Here is a 6000-nt window from a genome sequence, read left to right as displayed (position 1 = left end):
TATGTTTGTGGAAGATATTTATGAAATAGGATTTACAATATCTGATTATCTTAGTGACCCAAATGAAAGGATTAGGAGAATGGCAGAAAAAATGAAGCTAAAATTTGACAAGTATTGGTCAAATGTTGGCAAGATTAACGTTTTGATGTTCATTGCCTTGATTCTTGATCCGAGGAATAAGTTGGTATATTGTGAGTATGTTGTTCGTCGTTCTTATGATGTTGGAAGTTCCATTACCTTGTGTAGAAGAATTAGAGATACTTTGAATGCATTATTTGATTGTTATGCAAACAAAGTTGTGTCTTCTTCTTCGGTTTCTACCACCACAATTCATGATGAGGGTGTGATAAGTGGTAGCAACAGTGCTAAATCTTCTAGGTTGAGAAGTGACTTCAATAAGGAGAGTGGGGATTTGGAAACCACCCAAACAAAAACAGAATTAGAGAAGTATTTAGGGGATAAATTGGAACCTGATGCTTCTGATTTTGATATCTTGGCTTGGTGGGCTGCACAAGGGAAAACATACCCAATTCTTATGACAATGGCACGTGATGTTCTTGCTATGCCGGTTTCAACTGTTGCTTCGGAGTCCGCTTTTAGCACGGGGGGGCGTGTTTTGGATGACTTCCGCACCTCTTTGAGTTCTAAAATGGTGGAAGCTCTTATTTGTGGGCAAGATTGGATGCGTACCTCTCATACTTGCATTACTATTGAGGAGAGTTTGCTAGAGTTGGAGAAAATGGAAGAAGGTTACTCTTTCAACCTTGTTTGTTTCCTATATTTTTCAGATTTAATAATTGATTTATGTGTATATTACTAAAAATTTATTCTTATTTTGATTTCTAGGTATGCAAGAATTGGTTTCGGAACAACCAACTATTATAATTGACGAAACGATTGAAGAAGCTTCGGATATCACAGATTTCACAATGGACGACATACTTGAATGAGTTTTGTTTATTAATGACTTTGTAAACTTTTGGGATTTCTGCCTGTGTGCAGCGTAGTGTAGTAAACTTCTGTGAACTTTAGTTTTTGTTAAGTGTTGTGCTTGCTTGTCTGCTTGTGCATGTGTGGCTGTGTGCACAGTTGCACACTATGTTAGTATATGTTACTGCCTACTGCTGCCTGCTGTGTGTGCTACTGGCCTACTGCCTACTGCAGTACTGCTGCTTGATGCTGGTCAATCTACTGTGTTTGTAATGCTGCTGGGCCTGCTGGCTGTAAATCTGTAATGTTGCATTGCTGCAATGCTGCCTGCTGTAAGTCTGTAACTACTGCTGCAGTGCTGCCTGAGTGCTTGCTAGTCTGCTTAATGCAGATGCACTAAATGTACAAGCCTACAGGGTGGATCATCTTTGGCTCTTTGCTCATTTGCTGTAGATTTGTAGTGCTGATTGCTGACTGCATTTATATGAATTGTTGCTATGAATTTTTATTTTTAATTATTTTGGATTTTACTATTTAGTTGTTAAGTAATCTGAATTTTAGTTTTTATATACGGCATGGTGAAACAATAACATCTCAAATTATGCATTTATGCTACATGATTGTTTACAAAAAGCACAGAATTTTTTTTAATAATAAAATCGGGTACCCATGACCCGACCGGGTACCCGTTTACGGGTACCCGGTTATTCCGGGTCGGTTCATGGGCCGAAAAATTTACTACCCGGAAGTTCGGGTACCCGCATTTCCGGGTACCCGTTTAGCCGGGTACCCGGTAATGAACACCCCTACCGCAAGGTAGAGACTAAGGGTTCGGGGGACTGTAACTACCGAGAGGAGTACTTCGCTCGTCGATAACTCCAGAGGCAGGATATCCTTACTAGCTCAGCATAAATAATTGAAGGGACATGCGTTAACTATTAAACTAATCTGAGTTGATTTTAGCAATATGCGACATATAATACTAATTCGATCGTGATTATCTGATTTAAATAACATTAAGGGACCTAGCATGATAATCCGATTTCCAAAAAATATTATATTTGTTAGGCGTGATAGAACAATCATATTAGGTTAGTTTAACAGTTCATAAAAAGGGCGAGGAAAGCAGTTAAATCATCGAAAAGGGACACGTTACGATGCACCCTTGAGAGGTGCGTCACGGTTCTCAGAAAACTAACCACTTTGACTTTGCTATTTCTCCTTTTTATTTAACGAATCTCAATTACGGGACAGGATACGTTCTGTTCGATTTATGGATCGATTGCGACAGAACGCGTGAACAGTTTCGCAGCGAGAGGCTTAGGCTAAGGGGTTTAGAGTCAATACTCAGAATATATTATGTGTTGTTGTGTGTTGTTTCACGTCGAAACTAGGGGCCTATTTATAGGGAAGAGTTCGTGGAAAGATAGAATTGCAGAGTTCTAATCCGCAAAGAGTTAGGAAAAAACACGTACCCAGGTACTTTCAGCGCCCAGGCCTGGGCGCCGAAGATTTCGGCGCCCAGAGCCAGGCGTTGAAAATAGGATCTGGGCAGTTTTGTTTAGTCAGATTCGGATTCCTAAAATTCGTAGAGTTTGAGATTAATTCGAGTCTTTTAGCGCGTATCAATTTCATGACAGAATGCGTCTGGGCCCATTACGAACTCTAGGTTCGTTAGGATTTTAATTAATACGTAACTCTTATTTTCGAATCCTATTAGGAATAGGATTCTCGTAGTTTTCTATCTCATTTAGGATTTATGTTGGAGTGCAACACCTAATTCTGACAGGTCCCTATCTTTTATGATTTGCCACTTTTAGACGCTACCTTTTACGGCAGTTACTATTTTTAGCAGGTTTCCATAAATAGCAGGTTTCGGGTGAAATGAAATGGGGAATCGAGATTCGTTTATTTTATAGGAGATGCGTTGTCAAGTGGAGTTTTTATGCTTTCATCATCGAACCTTTCCCTTGCGGGAACGGGGACAAAAGTAGGTGTCTACAGTTAGCCCCCACTTTGACTGAGTCTTGGAGTAAGACGATGGTCAAAGTATTAGACGGAGTGCGTCACACAAGCCATGGTGTATGTGACCTGTTTTGCGAGGGTCTCACGAGCCCCCGAGTGATAACATTTGACTTAAGGGTCATCACTTGAAGTGTCGACATATCCCTCACGTGTCATTCGGATTTGTCAACTGATAGTATAGAAACTTCCTCACTTTGTCATTGGAAGGATCTAAAGGTGCGTAGAAACTCCCTCACTTTGTCATTGGAAGTAACTACAGATGTTTTCGAAATTAAAGCTGTAAAGTGTAATTGGGCCTAGCCAAGCCCAATCACGAGGTAAAACGTTTTTAAAGATTCTCATTTTCAGGGCTAGCTAAACGAGAAAATCCCCTTGTTTTTATAGGACGTAAAACGAAGGAAAATCCAACACATCGTTCTCTTTTGGAAAAACGAAAAACCAATCCTTTAATTTTTGGAAAAAGGGAAAACCAATCCTTTAATTTTTCGAAAAAGGGAAAACCAATCCTTTAATTTTCGGAAAAAGGGAAAACCGATAAAAGTTATCACTGCAGCGACTAAGGACCTGCGCTGTTAGTGACGCAGACCCCGCCCGCTGTAGGTGGGCGAGCCTGTCCGCTGAGGGTGGACCCCCCGTCCGATAGAAGTGGACGAATCTGTTTCATGTTTTTGAAAATAAGGACCTACGCGGTTTGTGACGTAGACCCCGCCGGCTGAAGATGGCGAACCTGTCCGCTGAGGGTGGACGCCCCGTCCGATAGAAGTGGACGAATCTGTTTTGAAATTTTATTTTGTTTTGTTTTTTTTTTTTTAAAATAAGGACCTGCGTGGTTTGCGCCGTAGACCCCGCCGGCTGAAGATGGCGAGCCTATTTTAAATTAGAAGACTTTATTCTTCGAAAACCGAGGACTTGCGCGGCTAGTGACGCAGACCCCGCCCGATGAGGGTGGGCGAGCCCATTTTGAATTTCTTATTTTGCCTATGTAGAAGAGCTTTTGGTGATTACAACCTGTTGGTGGGTCGTTATATTTCATGATTAGATGTGTCCTGTAAGTGGGTCCACACTGTGTATATTTTTGTTTAACAATATATTTTTTGAGATATCCAAACATGATATGGTGCGTGGCGCAGTCTGGGAATGTGATTTTGATTGCGCGCTCCTTGTTGGAGTCCACTTTTGCGAGCCCCCAAGCGTTGGGGCTCGTCGGTTGTGTTTTTGCGTCTTGTAATCATGTTTGGGGTCACGCTCGTATGTGCGAGCGACCTCCTATAGTAGTGTGCTATTTTAGCGAAGCCGTGGAGTGCGACTTTAGTAAAGAAATCGGCAATTTTCGAGCCGAATGAATATGGCAGGACCCAATAGAAGTTAGGGCTTTTTTCAGCCTGGGTTCCTTTTCGGCGCCCAGGCCTGGGCGTTGAAATAATTCACGCCCAGGTGGGGTGTTGAAAGTGTTGTTTGGGCTGGTCTTTTGATGACACAGTCGGCCTCTTGTTCATTCGTTTGTTTCACTTGGAAGTTCTATGTATTCTCTTTTCTTTTGTTTTTTCTTTGTTTTTAGAACGTGATGATTTTCTTGAGAAGCCGTAGCCGATTGGTGGACTACGGTGCTTGTCGCTTTGAGGCGATTATTTTAAGGAACTGTTGCTCTTAAGGCGTACAGTTATTGTGACAGTTGGGCGAGTCTATATGGCCCGAGGAACATACCTTGAGGCGTAAGACTTTGACCGCTCTTGTTGTTGTATATTCCTTTTGAACGCGTTTGTGAATGTTTGATACTTCGAATGATGATATGTATGTGCGAACGAGCGTTCATAGAATGGCCGTTGTTTGCGGTCCATTAATCAGTTTGCTTGAATCATTTTTTTGAGCAATGACTGATTTTGAATAGTTTGCTTAGAAGCTTGATAGGGTTCAGGCCCATTCATGAAGTGGGCTCAAGCATCGTGCCCTTCTTGATCGTTCAAACATTTGCTTCGAGTTTTTTTTTTATTTCGCTATGGTCGTTTCGTAGCTTGGAGCCCCCAAGTATGCATGTTGGAAAGCTTTCCTTTTGGCGTACGATTTTTGTAGGTTCTTTCGAGAAAGATGCCTTGGGGTTCCGCTCGTGTAGGTGCGAGCTATCCCTTCCGTGGTAGGTAATATTTTGCTACCTTTAATCCTTAATGTAGAAGTCGTGTGGCTTGCATTTTGAATTTGGGCGATAAGTAGTCTTTGCCTCTTTTACACGTGCTCTTGGTCGTGCCTACATTAGTGCAATATGCCTTACTCTTCTTTTAGACTTGTACTGTGGGACGGTTGAACTTATGGTGCGACGTAGGCTTGTGTGGCCTAACAGCGTGTCTTAGAACATTCCTCCAGGTGTTGGGATATTATTATTTTTTGCATTGGAGTATTTCATCATGCCTTGTTCAGGTGCTTGAATAAGTGTGGCACCTTCTGCGTGGGTTTGCACGGCTTATTACTTCGTTCGATGCGAGGATTCATAGGTGTTTCTTTCTTATTTTTATATTTGGGTAAAACTTGGCCAGCAGAAAGATTCAGCGCCCAGGCTGGGGCGTTAAAGATATCGGCGCCCAGCTCTGGGCGTTGAAAATGATTTATGGGCAGAACTTTGACAGTTCTTTTTTTACTTTTTTTTCTTTCTCTTTCGCTTTGGAACGATGTAGACTGTGTAACGGGCGCTTTATAGGGCGAGCGTTATGTGCAGTGGTTTGATCGGAGTTTTGTTGACTCGCGATTTTCAGTTACCCTTGTTAGTGGGGTGACTTTATACATTCTAGGTAGTGCTTAGAATTTGGGAGGGGTTGTAGCCATTCTAAGGTTCGTTTTTCACAATTAATGCTTAGGATTGTGCCCCTATGATGTATGTATAGCATTAGCGTCGAGAATTTGCGATGAAATCGTCATTTCGAGCATTTTTAGAGTGCTTTTCTCGAGCCTCCAACTGTAGCTACGGGATTGGCTTGGTGCTATAATGCCTTGCATATGTCTTTATGCATTCATGGTGACAAGGATCATGAATAGTTTGAACCAGACTCGTTTAGT

Source organism: Spinacia oleracea, chromosome 6, assembly GCF_020520425.1.
Source record: "Spinacia oleracea cultivar Varoflay chromosome 6, BTI_SOV_V1, whole genome shotgun sequence".
Classification (NCBI taxonomy): Eukaryota; Viridiplantae; Streptophyta; class Magnoliopsida; order Caryophyllales; family Amaranthaceae; genus Spinacia; species Spinacia oleracea.
Note: the sequence above shows the minus strand (reverse complement) of the source record.